This window comes from Callorhinus ursinus, unplaced genomic scaffold, assembly GCF_003265705.2.
Source record: "Callorhinus ursinus isolate GAN/ISIS: 27379988/994484 unplaced genomic scaffold, GSC_fseal_2.0 scaffold68, whole genome shotgun sequence".
NCBI lineage: Eukaryota > Metazoa > Chordata > Mammalia > Carnivora > Otariidae > Callorhinus > Callorhinus ursinus.
In genome coordinates this window covers 2,237,602-2,251,161 of record NW_027397130.1, presented here as the reverse complement: position 1 = coordinate 2,251,161, position 13,560 = coordinate 2,237,602, and positions in this window count along the sequence as shown.

Below are 13,560 nucleotides of genomic sequence, written 5' to 3'. Positions count from 1 at the left end.
CCGGTGCTGTGCCTCTGACTTCAGACCCTGCACCCCAGCATCATGAAAGTGGCTGTCAGCTCACTTCTGCCCACGGTGGCCCAGTTCTCCCTGCTTTGCAACTGAGACATAGGCTGTCCCTTGGGAAAGCGTGACATAACACCTGATGGAGCTCTGAGGGTATGACCTTGCATTCGGAGCCTGCTTTCTCCCCGGGGCTATAAGCACCCCAGGTTGGGTGGGTTAAGTAGGAGAATACATGTAGTCTTCCACTTAGTGGTGGACATAGTTCCCCGTAAACAAACGGGTGGGAGCGGCAGCCAGCGCCCCAGCACCTGTCCTGAGGTTTGAGGGGCACGGGATCCCTGGGCACAAGCAGACCTGGGTGGGGCTCCTCGAGGGGCAGGGAAGGAAAGGGGTCCCCGTCTCCCCCCAGGCCCGCACAACCCAAGTCCTGAGAGGGCAGGGCAGACAGGACCAGGCCTCCCAGGTCCAGACCGCGGACAGGAGAGCTTCCCTGGGATCCCTGGAGGCTTGGCACCAGGTTGCACCAGCCACCCCTGGGGCCCCATCTCTCCAAGGGGTGCAAGCAGATGGCCCTAGCTCCCCCCTGGGGTGGGAGGGGTGCTCAGCTGAAAGCCACTGGCTCCTTGGTCACTGGAGGGGCCAGGTGGGGTCCCCATCCCCCTCAGTGAAGAGCAGGTCAGAGCCTGGAGAGAAGTTTGCAGACAACTCACCTGAGAAGTTTTTGTCTTGAAATTAAAATCACGTCACAGAAGCTGCCATTTTAAGCATTTCTTAAAAGTGTACAATTCAGTGGTTTTTAGTATATTCAGAATCTTGTGCCACCAGCACCACTGTCTAGTTGCCGAGCTGCTTCATCACCCCAGAGGGAACCCCCCCTCCCCGTGAGCAGTCACTCCCCCTGCCCTGGCAGCCGTGGGCACTGGAGTCCATGCAGAGTCACGCGGTGTGTGGCCTTTGGGTCCGGCTGCCCTCACATCTCTAGCCCGATGTTTTGAGCCCAGGATTTTCATGGATCCTCCGTGTGCAGCACCGAGCGGTGCCGCTGTGTACTGCCCGGTGTGACTCTGTTGTGCGGCTAGAGCCCATGTTGCAGGCACCCACCCGTGCCTGAGTGTGTGGCCTGTTCCTTTCTGTGGCTATTACGAGTAGCGTGGCCATGCACACGGGCGGACGGGTGTTTGTATGCACTCGGGTGTCCATCCTTCCAAGTGTATCCGGAGGAGGGCAGTGTCTGGGTCCTATGGCGGCTGTGTGTTTACCTTCTGGGGGAGAGCCACACTGCTTTCCTGCTGTTTTCCACATGCTCTCCAGCAAGGCACGGGGCTCCCGGGTTTCCCCTCTGCCACTCGTGATTCTGGCCGTCCTGGGGGTGTGATGTGCATTTCCCTAATGACAGAGGACGGTGAGCATCTTTTGTGTGATCATTGGCCATTTGTCCATCCTTCTGGGCGAAATGTCTGCAGAAATCCTTTGCCCTTTTTGAAATGGGGCTGTTGTGTTGTTGGGGAGCCGTGAGAGTTCTCTCTGTGCTCTGCTTACCAGACCCCTCTCGGTTACGTAACTCACACGTGGGCTCCCTCGACTCCGTGGGCTGTCTTTTCACTCCCTGGATAGTGTTCTTTGTGCATGAAAGCTGTTGAGTTTGATGAAATCCAATGTATCTGTTGCTCATCTGTTGCTTGTGCGTTTGGTGTCATATATTGCAGAAATCATTGCCTAATCCAGGGTCATGGAGATTTCCTCTAAGAGAGTTATGGTTTCAGCTCTTACATTTAGATCTCTGACCTGCTTCCAGCTACTGTTTACGTATGGCTCTTCTGGGTCCCTGGCAATTCTGTATGAGTTTTAGGACCATCTTGTCCATTTCTGCAAAAAGGCAGTTGGACTTTGGCAGGGCACTGCACTGACCGACTCAGGGAGCACAGCCCCCTAGTGGTGCTCAGTCTTGCCGGCACTGTGCTCAGGGGCCTTTTCCTTTACTTCTCCGTGAACTTCTGTCCACATCATCATGTGGTTTTCAGTGTACAGGTCTTTTTTTTTTTTTTTTTTTTTGAGAGGGGGATGGGGAGGAGCAGAGGGAGAGAGAATCTCAAGCAGGCTCCACACCCAGCACAGAACCCCATGTGGGGCTCAGTCTCACGACCCTGAGATCATGACCTGAGCCCAAATCAAGAGTTGGACGCTTAACCGACTGAGCCACCCAGACGCCCCTTCAGTGTACACATCTTACTCTTCCGTTGGTTAAACTTATTCCTAAGTATTCATTCTTTTTGATGCTATTATAAATGGAATTGTTTTATTAACTTCATTTTTGGATTGTTCATGGCTAGCATACAGAAATACCACTGGGTTTTGTGTCTTATGCTCGGTGACTGTGCTGTAATTTGCTGGCCCGGGGGGTGTGTGCGCTTGCGCATGTGCACACACGTTCTGCAGGGTGCTGTCCGTGTAAGGTCATGTCGTGTGCGGATAGAGACTTTACTTTTCCTTCTTCCTTTCCAATCCGAATGCCTTTTCTGCCCTTTCCTTACCTGATTGTCCACTTAGGGCTTCCAGTAGGACGTTGAATACCAGTGGTGAGCGCAGACATCCCTGTCTTGCTCCTGATTTGAGGAAGAGCGCTCTCAGTCCCCAGTGAGGACGGTGTGGGCTGTGGGCTCTTCACGGACGCCCTTTTCGGGTTGAAGGAGCTCCCTTTTGTTCCCAGCCTCTGTCTTGATCTCGAACGGGGCTTGGGTGTGTCCAGCCCCCTCTGCACCTATCGTAACGACCGTTTTCCTCCACTCTGTAATGTGCTGTGTCATGTGGGTTGATTTTTGTATTTTGGGCCACTCTGCATTTCTGGGGTGTATTGCACTTGCTCATGGATGTATAATCCTTTTACTATGCTGCTGAATTTGATATGCTAGTATTTTGTTGAGGACTTTTAGATCGATATTCCTAAGGGTTATTGGTCTGTAGTTTTCTTGTGATATCTTTGGCTCTGATACAAGGGTAATGCTGGCTTCCAGGAAGAGAACCCATAGCACTGTGGGGGTGCCGTGGACCCCTCAACCCTTCCAACGGCCAACCAAGGCATGGAGCGCAGATCAGAGTTGCGGGGAAGAGACAGAGGGTTTCGGCAGTTTGTTGAGAGCCCGCCCACCCTGGGGATGCGGGCATAGATACAGCCAGGGCTTCTCAGAGGGGACTGGGCTTAGGGGAATGGGGTGCAGGGGTCAGACATGGGCCAGGCTGGGAGTTCAGGGAGAGGGGTGGTGGCAGAGAGGTGTCCATGGAGGCAGGTGGAGGGGCTGAGGTGGGGACCTGCCAGCCAGGGTCATTTGCAGGAGACCCAGAAAGCATTGGGCGTGGGTGTGAGGAGGGGGCTTCAGGGGGGCATGTCTTGCCCCCCTCCACCCCCACCCCAGCGTGGAAGGGTGTGTGGGGACCCTGAGTGGGTGGTGTCTCAGCTCCCTCCCACAGAACCTTAAAAATAGGGCTGAAATGATGTCCATCTTCACAGACCACAGCCTGCCCCAGAGCCAAGAATAAATCTTGAGCCACTCAATAATTCAAGTTGGATCCAAATAGATTTTTCTGTTAACCCAGCAGCCTCTGCACCCCTTCCCTAGGTCCCCACCCTGCCCAAGGGCTGGGAGTAAGAGGCTCCCATGAGGTGGGTTGGCCTGGCCATTGCAGGTCACACTTGGGCCCCTTGGGTTTCCCCACCTTGGGGACCCCTGCCTGTGCACCCTCCCCTCTCTTGGCCCATTCAGGAATGGGAGACACCCAGGGCTGGGAGTGGCCCTTCATGATCGGGCCAAAGCCAGGCTTCAGGGGGGATGCCTGGCCATGGTCCTAACTGTCCCAAGGACCCCCTGCTCCCGCACCCCTACTCTCTAGCCACAGGCATTGGCCCATTTGAGTCCAGTTTTTAGCCAGGCTCCTCAGCACCTTTGACCATCCCTCACTCTTCTCCCAGGCTCCTGGGGTCCCAACTCTCCAGGGCCCAAAGGTCCTGGTGTACACCACTCCTGAGAGTCTGTTTTCCTGCCTCTTCCCGATGGGGCCTGAAGGGGCTGGACCTCGGCCTTCAGGGCCTGGTGGGAACAGCTGGGGGCAAGGAGCCAGAGTCCTGAGTTCCAGCCCAAGGCCTCTGCACTCGCTGGGGGCGGGGAAGTTCCTCACGGACCTGGCCCACCCCCTCCAGGTTTGTCCCAGCCTCAGCAGTCCCTGCTGCAGTGCCCTGGCCGGGCCCCGCATGGAGTTTTACCAAATTATTAATTAGAGGCACAAGCATGCGGCAGCACTGACATCCAAATGAACGGCACACTGGGTAATTAGGCAAAGGTGTCATGGAAATGATGGAGCACAGCCCACTATCCCCAGTTCACCTCCCCAGGAAGCAGGAGCTACTTCTGGCAGCTTCTTACCACCATAGGCGGCACTGGGGGCAGGGACAGCTGTTGCTTGGGAACAGGGCTGCCCACCCCCGTCTGATTCTTCCCCATCCAACAGACAGAAGAATGGGGAAGGGGACAGTGAAGATGGGCTCACTGTCCGAGATAGGCAAGCAGACCTAGAGCAACGCAGGGAGGGAACGTAGGGGAAGCCAGTGGAGGGCACCCCAGGGCAGCGGAGGGAGACCGAGGCCCGACTCCAGGAGGTGGGGGAGGGTCTGCCCCTGAGGACAAGGCAGCTTCCTAACCCTTCCCTGGGGTTCCTGGGCATTTGTTCACACACACACACACTTTCCTTCCACCCATCTTCTCAGTTTGGCCAAATCCTAATTCAGTGTGTGCGTTATTTCTTTGCTCATACTACTCAGCTGAGTAACGTATTATAGTTCCGTCTCCTTTCTTGTACAACCTCTTGTTTTTCCTGGACTTAATAACTGCCTTGTGTTTTGGGTTTTGTTTATTTTCTGTGTACCTCTTATTTTTTCATCCCCAAACCCTGCAACAGCAATAAGTCTCTTTTTTGGTACGTGAAAAACAGACCATCTCTGAATTTGTTTTCTCTTGGAGCCTGTGGTAGCCAGCCTCCAAGATGGCTCCCAGCGATCTGCACCTCCTGGGGCCTGTGTGATCATCTGGCCATGTTGATCATGGGGACTTTTGTCTTGATGGGTCTCTCTCTCCCATCATTCACTTGGAGGGAAGGCAGCTGTCAGGTCCCAAGCTGCTCTGTGTAGCACACATGGCTAGGAAGCGAGCCCACCTGCTGCTCACCGTGTGGGAGAGTCATATTCTAGATGCACCCTCCAGCCCTGGTCAAGCTTTCCGTGTCCACAGTCTGGCTGTCATCCTGAGTGCAGCCTCATGAGAGACTTTGAACCAGAACCAGCTAGCCGGTCTACTCCCAGGTTCCAACCCCTCAGAAACTGTGTAAGACACTAGATCTTTGTTCTGGGATAATCTATTACACAGCAAAAGACAGCTAACTCTGAGCCATTCCTCCCTTGCCCACCCTCCTCAGTTGCCTTGTACACCTGCTACATCCATCACCAAGGACCTCTCTCCACTTTCCTCTCTCCTGTGTTGAATCTCCCCTTCATGGTTTCCGTGCAGTTTTTTACCTGGGTCTGCTCCCTGCTAGGAATGGTGTGCAGCATCCCGTGGCTTCTCGAGAACAAGTACACGAGAGCAACAACCCACCCTTGCCCTCACCCGGAAACCTGTGCCCCTTCTGGTCTTCCATCAGGGAGACCTGGGAAAGTGGCTGAGTTTTTGTTTCTAAGGGGCAAGGATACCATGGTGACCTTCGGGTGTCTATCGCCTGCACCGTCTCATTTCATGGTCTGCGAACCTCTGGGACCAGGGAGGGTCCGCCATTCCCTCTGGGCCTGCTGCGCTGTGGGCCATGAGGCCACCACTGTCCGTGGTGCTGAAGCTGATGAAGCTGATGCTGGTTTGCCGGCTGGGATGCTGAGGGAGACTTTGCCCTACTTCTATTCCTCTCTCACCCTGCTCCCCTCCTCCTGAGGGCAGATGCTGTGCTGTCCTGAAAAATCCCCTTCCCTGCCAGCCCTGGTCCTCTGTCCAGGCCTCCCCTTCCTGCACCAGGCTGTCTTCCTGCCCAGGTGCTCCTCTGTGCTCTTGTGATCAGACACCACACAGGTTCTACAGATGGCCTCAAATCCTGGGGCAACAGCCTCTAGGTACTTGAGCTGAGAACCCTCAGGTTACATGTGGCAGAAACCACCGTAAACCACTGTAAACAAAAACGGGCTTGTTGGTTCACTCCAGGGGCAGAGCTGGCTGTGTGCGGCCTGCTTTCTCCCTCTGTGTGGGTGCTGTTCCCAGGGGGCCTCTCTCCCCTGGGGGCCAGGTGGCTGGCAGCAGCCTCAGGCTTCCCTTCTCCCCTGTTATGCTCCCAGGCAAAGGCACCCTTCTGTCCCAAAGGCTCCGGCGAAAGGGCCAGGGCCGTGCCCCTCGGTTCTGGCTGACCTGGCCCGACCATGCTCACTGTGGCGAGGTTGGAGTCGGAGGACCATGCATGGAGCCGGGGAGTGGAGCAGCCCCAGTGCACCCATGGACAGGGTTCCTCAGTGGACAGAACCCTGGCACCAGAAGACACACCCAGTTGGGGAAACGGGAGGGGACCATCTCGGGAAGGTGCACTGGCTTCGCGATCTCTTAGGACACTCTGTTCCCAAGGCCTCTGCCCAGTGGTGCCCCATCTTGTCTCTGGGTAATATTCTAGCAATGCTAGCAGGAAACAGTGTGATTAAGGCTCCATTATTAACTTGCCTGTCTTGTTTCTCGGGCACAGACGCTGACGGCTTAGGGGACCTAGTTGGCATGTAACAAGGTCTCCATGACAAATTACTTGGGTATCAATTAACTATCTAGGGAAATGTCAAGCAGGATCTGTCGTCTTGGTAGCTGGGGATAGCCAATTAATCTGGAGCGGTTAATCCAATCCCCAGCAGTCACCTGCCTCAGCCTCCAGCAGGGCCCAGAATGAAGGAAGGGTCCTGGGGTTCCCAGGGTGGACGGGGCCTGGCCTCCATCTCCCCAGGATGCGCACCTCTGCAGTCATGCCAGGGGCCCTAGTGCTCTGCTCTTGCCTTGCAGCCTGCCTCTGTCCATCATTCATTCCTTCATGACCGCCTGCAGGGTCTGCAGGGTCAGGCCTGACCTGGTCACTGCTGGTCAGCGGTGGGACAGAGCTGCGTGGGACAAATGTGCATTCAGGGGACCATGATCTGTGTGGTCTCTGTAGGCCCCGAGATGCATAAGGGCATCCAACAGGGCAGGGCAGAGAGTAGGGTTAACTCCGCAGGGGTCAGGGTGAGGGGCTGGTGGGGGCAGTGGGCAGAGGGCTCCCCGGCGCAGCCCAGGCACGGAACCTTTGGCAGTGACTCAGCAGACCTAGCCATTCCGAGTGCGGCTCTGCCGTTCCGAGCTCCAAGGCTCGGAGACAGGTTCTTAAAAGCTGTTCGGCCTCGGTTCTCTCACCCATAAATGGGGCTGATGGTCCCTGGTTCCCAGGACTGCTGTGAGAGTACACAGTGCCCCCAGCAGACGTGCCGGCTCAGTGCTTGGCCCACAGGGGCGCTGGCCGAGCTTGGCTTCCCTTCTCTGCCCTGCAGGCTACTCACAGGTCAGGGGGCTTGGATGGAGCCCAAGCCCAGTAGAGGTCCAGGAATGGGGAACATGAGGAATGCGGCCTGGGAGGAGGACAGCATCCTGGAGCAGGTGGTGTGGGCTGGCCAGCAGGCACAGGGTTCGGGGACTCTGGCCACCCGATGTCACCATGCCTTTTGCTTTGTTTTCAGGAACGACCCTTGGCCGCCTGGGGCTGTGTCCCTCCTGGTCGGGACCAGTGCCGCGGCCCGTGCTTTCCCCCCACCTGGCCTGCCCCTCTGGTGGAGCTGCCCCCCAGCCCGTGATAGCCCCCCCACGTCTACTCATTGGTGATTGGCAGCTGCCCCTTCCCAGCCCTCCCAGCCACGGAGCCTCATGCTTATTCATGACACTGACATATGGCACCTCCGTGGGGGGGATCGGGGGAAGCTGCCAATTGTGAGTGCAGCTTGTCCCCATTCTAGCCCCGCTGAAGCAAAACAAATGCAAGATGTGAGGGGAGCAGAGGCGGCCCGGGGGCGTGGGCGTGTGTGCGTGTGCGTGTGTGTGTGTCTGCACGCTCGCCCCACACTGCGGGGGTGCTGGGGGAGGGGAGGAAAACAGAGTAAACGGTGGGGGGTACAGGGGGTGAGTTTGGGTTTTCATGGCTTCTGGGGTCTTAGCTGATGGGGTCCTCAGAGGTCAAATTGTCCATCCCTCTGCCCCAGGCCAGCTCACACCAGCACTAAGACCCTTCCAGCTCTCTCTCCTCACCCCTAGCACGGACGCTGCGCTGGGGGCCATGAGCAAGACCGACTAGCAGCCTGCAGTCCCGTGCGCAGATTACGGAAATGTTCTGATTCCTTCTAGAACCAGGAAACTCTACCTAATGTCGGACCAAAGTCCCCAGAGCTCCAGGCTTAGCCAATTTCTTCTTCAGTCTCTCTTGGGGATGGAAGAAGGTGTGCACCGCCCCATATCAGCGGGTGGGGGCACAGCAGCCCTCCAGTGTTCCCCTCCATGCGGGGCTGGCACCCCAGGGCTTGGCTGGGCACCCACGGGCTACAAAGCTCTGCTCCTGGGGCTGGGGAGGGCAGGGCAGGAGCCAAAGGCTGAGCTCTGGGGGTCCTCAGCCGGCCCCTCCTCCCAGACCCAGGGCTGAGGCTGCTGCCATGGAAACCAGGCTGTTTGCCAACTGGCCACGTGCATCCTGGAAATGGTTGATGGGTCCAGGGACTATGGCCACCACTTCCCAGGAGGCCCAGCCCCAGGGACCCCTGACCCTGCTCGGCCACCTGTCCCCACTGGTAGTAAGGGAAGTCCCTAGAGATGGAGCTGAGGGAGGCTGGACTTGGCCCTGCGACCCAGCAGGCCCGGGCCTGAGGCCAGCAGAGAGCGAAGAGCCTGCTCCACAAGCCCCAGCCCAGGGCCCAGGCCTCATGTGGGGGTCTGCCCAGGGGGCCCACCAGCCTCCTTCTTGGGGAGGGGAGTGGCTGGGGGCTTGGGAGCAGCACCCCACACGTGGGGCCTTCCCCAGGGAGTCCGAGAGCTGCAAGTGTGCAGCCTGCTAACAGCGGCTCACCCGCCAACTCCCTCCCAGGCGGCTGGAGCCCTGGTGCAGGGGGGTGGGGGGCTGCGCGGGCAGCTCCCATTCCAGCCCACACCCCGTTCCCCAGCCCTGTGGGCCCTCTGGGTGGGACGGTCCCCTGCCTCTGCCAAGTGTGGTGTGAGTCCCTGGGCCTGGTTGGCAGTGCTCACGTCCGGGAGGTGCTGGGCTGCTCGCTTCAGGCACCGCTGTGCATGGAGGCATCTGCTGCTGACTGTCTCGGGGCAGATGGGCTGCCAGTGAGCTAAGTGTGTGCGGGGGAAGGGGTGCCATAGGAACCCCTTCCCGCCAGAGCGTGGGGGCGGGAGAGGCAGGCCGGTGGGGAGAGCGGGAGTGCTTGGGAGGGAGAGGGGGCTGGGATCACAGGGGCTCTTGGCGTGGGGTGAGGCGCGTGGCAGGGCGCTGGAGGCACTGGGCAGGGCAGGGACACCTGTCACCACTGGCTGGGTGGCCCCAGGCAAGTCTGTCCCCTCCCAGGGCCTCGGTGATCATCTTCGGGGTGCCTTCCAGCTCCTAAACCCTGAGCTTCAGCAGGATAAGGGGTGCCCTCAGCAGGCAGATGCCTGCCGTCTGCAGGGCCTTCCTGCTGGGGCGTGAGGGTGGCGGGGACGCCAGCGCCATCTGCCAGCCCCACGCAGGGCACATGGGCGACACCTCTGCTGTGTGCTCCAAGGCCGGGGCTCCCGGAGAGGTTGGGGTAGCACTGTGTGCTGGGCATTGTGCAGAGCAGAGCCCGATGCCGGCTTTGGCAGCCCCACCTGGCTGCAGCAGGAGTCGTGCAATGAGCCTCCTGCCAGGTCACGGCGGCCAGGCTGCCGGGCAGGATGCTGGCTACGGTCGGAGAACCGCCGTGGTCTGGCGGCCCCAGGCGCACTGGACCTCGACCCTCAGCGGCACCCTGAGGCACCCTGTGGGAAAGTTGGCAAGGACATAGCCCAAGGCCGTGGACAACCTTGAGAGTGCACTCGGGTGGCACTGGGAGGGCCTGGGGTCGGGGCAGGCCCACTGGGCAAGCGCCACAGTCCTGCTCTGGGAAGCTCAAAGGCTCCTTGTTCCTAAGGACGGTGAACAGACGCCGGGGGCCTGGCTCTGTGCCTGTCATGTGCTCAGCCCCGGGCCGCTCATCTGGACACAGCAGGGGAGGCAGCCATCACCGCCCTGGGCGGAGAGGGAGGCTGAGCTCAGAGCAGGACGAGGTGGCCGCGGAGGCCTGGGGCCCGCTAGGGGTTGAGCCCCGACGGACGGAGGCTGAGGCTCCGCTCCACCCCTGGGGATCCAGGCCCCACAACCCCGCTAGAGGGCTGCCCGGTGCGCCGCACCCCTCCACAGCTCCAGAAGCCCAGGGGAGGGTGCCAGGTGGGCCCCGTGCCCCTCTAGCCTCCCTCCCATCCCCGGGCGGCCCCCACCCACCCCTGCAGCCGCCTCCGCCCGCCCGCCTGGCCCTGCGTGACTCAGCTCAGCTGTTACTCAGCCTCTCCGCTTCTTGGGGGTTGCCTTTTTTTTTTTTTCTTTTCTTTTCCCCAAAGTATGGCCTTGCTGCTGTGCTGTGGCAGGGTGACTGCCCGTGGTGGCCCTAGCTTGGCAGCCAAGGTGACCAAACGACCGGGCCTCATCCCTGGGCTCTGGTCCTGGGCAGATCCTGTCACCTCCTGACCCGGGCATGGTGCTGGGGGACAACTGTCCAAAGCCCCCCTCTGCAGCTATCTCATGACCCAACGACCTTGTGTCCCTGTGGTTGTAGACTGGGCCTCAAGCGGCCAGAAGTGCTCCTAGGGAGGGTGATGGGTGGGGTGGGGGCAGAGCCCCACTTTTCAAGAAAGGGACGAAATGGAGAATTTGTCCGGCATCACATTACTCAGACAAGGACGGGCTTTCCCTCAATGAAGAACGATGCCCTGACATTTGGGATTGTCGGTGGAATTTGCCGTTTTGTTAGGTGGTGAGTTCCCTGTTCCGAGGAGGATTCAAGCCCTGATGTGGATTGAGCCTGGTGTGGTGGAGCGGGTGGGAAGGTGTTACAGGCTGGAGTGGGGCATTTGGGCTTCAAGTCTCAAAGTTCAAGTGGGAACCTAGGTAAGTCATCATGCCCCTCGGGGCTGTCTCCTCCTTTGTAAGGTGGGGCTAGTATCTCCTTGGCAGGTGGTACTGAGGATCTGACAAGACCATAGATGAAAGTGTATGCAGACGCTTTTATACTCCGGTTCGGACCGTGCATCTTGAGGGTTCTCCACCTCTGAGAGCATTGGCTGCCATGGATGGGAATGCGCCCCATCAGGAGAAATGGCTCCAACTCCAACAGGGAGGATCTGGGGAGGAGACCAGGGGGGGCCCGCAGGGAGAGCTCCAGGCGATGGGGAGTCTGGTGAGGGCACTGGGGGACCCTTGAGAGAGCCTGGCCTGGGCAGGAAGGGCGAGGCATCTCCCACCTCCTGGGCCCTGACCCCGGGGTTCCTAAGTGTTGGGGGGCCCAGGGTCCCTCAGGGGAATGGGGTGCTCATGCTGCCTGGAGCTGGGACACCCCTGGCCTTGATGGAAAAACCCATCTGGACAGACACAAGCTGCCTTGGGATTTAAATAACTAAGTGGAGGTCAGCGGGTCCCACACCCATGGACGCCGGGCTGGGGACAGCTGGTTTCTCCTGCCCAAACGGTCTTCCCACCCGCCACCCCTGCCTTCCCTCATGCTCCCCTCCCTCCCAGCCCCTGCCTGCTCTGTGCCCATATCTCACGCCTCTTGGGGGGAGATTAAATGGTGGTCCCCAAAAGATGTGCCCACCTGGAGCCTCAAAATGTGAGTCACTTAGAGTAAGACTCCTTGCAGATGTCCCCAAGTTAAGGATCTTCAGATGAGCTCATCCTGGATGAGGGTGGGCCCTAAAGCCAATGTCAGGTGTCAGAAGAGACAGGCAGAGGGAGGCTGAGGCGGAGGCTCAGAAACAGCCTCGAGAAGTTGGACGCAGAGGCTGGGTGGTGTGCCCATCGGCCAATAAGCCCACGGGCGCCGGCAGCCTCCAGAGGCCTGGAACGGGTCCAACCTCGGGGCTCAGCAGCCGCTGGGAAGCTCGGGGTTGTGGGGCAGCCCCTGCCTTGAGGGGCTTCTCTGCCTTACACAGTCCCGTCTTTGAAGGCAGAAGCCAGCGCCTGTACCCCTGACTCCCGTGCAGCTCCAGCGTAGGCCGGTGGCCGGGACTCCTGCCGCCACACTCACCGGAGCAGACAGACGCAGAAGGGGGCGGCCCAAGGCAAGGGCCCCAGTCACTTCCCTGAATGGTGGCCTGGGGGGCAGCCATGCTGTGTCACGCGTGGGCCGTGGGTTGGTGGGTTGCTCCGGAGTGTGTGGCACTGAGCAACTCCACGGCTCTCCAGAAGATTCTCAGAGCCTCTTATGTCCTGCAATAACTCCTCCTCTCTGGGGAGGCCAGCCAGTGGGCTCTGTTGGTCCCAAGCGCTGTGTGGGGTGAGGAGGCCTCACCGGGACCCCTCTCTGCTCTGACCGAGGGCAGAGGCCATGAGCCAGCAAGGAGCTCCTCGAGGCCCCGCCAATCCCTGCTGGATGAGCTGGCCTCTGGGGCCTTGCGGGAACAGAGCGGACCAGGAGGCCCGTGAAGGGTCAGCAGGAGAAAGCACACCGGTCAGGACAGGATGCCCACTTTCCCCGGTGAGGAGGCCTCGGCTCCTCCCTGGGCCCCGCAGGCACCCTGCTCGGCTCCCTCCACCCCTGCTACCGTCCCTCTTGGCTCTCAGGGGGGCCCGTGTCCTCCCTCCCTCTGTCCTCCTTCTCTCCCCTACACCCTTCTTAGAAATGAAGTCATCTAGAAAAATAATCAAAAAATAGAAAGGGAAAAAAAAAAGCTAAGAAAATGGGATTTTTTTTTCCCTTTCAAACATTTGGTAAGACACCTCCCACACGGATGAGTGTCCACGGGGCCTGTTTTTGTCCGAGGGAGACTTGGGCCTGCACCTCTTTGGGTTGCAGGAGCCTGGTGGGCCTCCCCACTCCCGCGTAGGGGTCTGCACCTGGCCTGCCCTGCACCCTGGCAAAAGTCATCTCCCAGAGCCTGAGACCCCAGGCAGCACCCTCCGCAGGAGACCCCGAGCCTCCAAGGCTGGGCGGGCGGCGCAGCAGAAGAGGCGCAGTGGGTTCAAGTTCGGGGGTATCAGCTCCTAGTGAGGTCTCTGCCTCCGGTCTCTCCCCTCTTCCCGCCGGCCCACGCCCTCCAGCAGACTTCTCGTTTGTTTATTTATAATTTATACTCAGCCTGCTTCCAAGAAAGCTCCGAGGCACTTGCTGAAAAGCTGCATCCCCAAGCTGGGCTGTGCTCCCGGCAGCCTTAGGCTCCAAGCCCACGAGCACTTCCCCGGGGCTCACAAGTTCCCACGGCTCAGCCAGGCTCC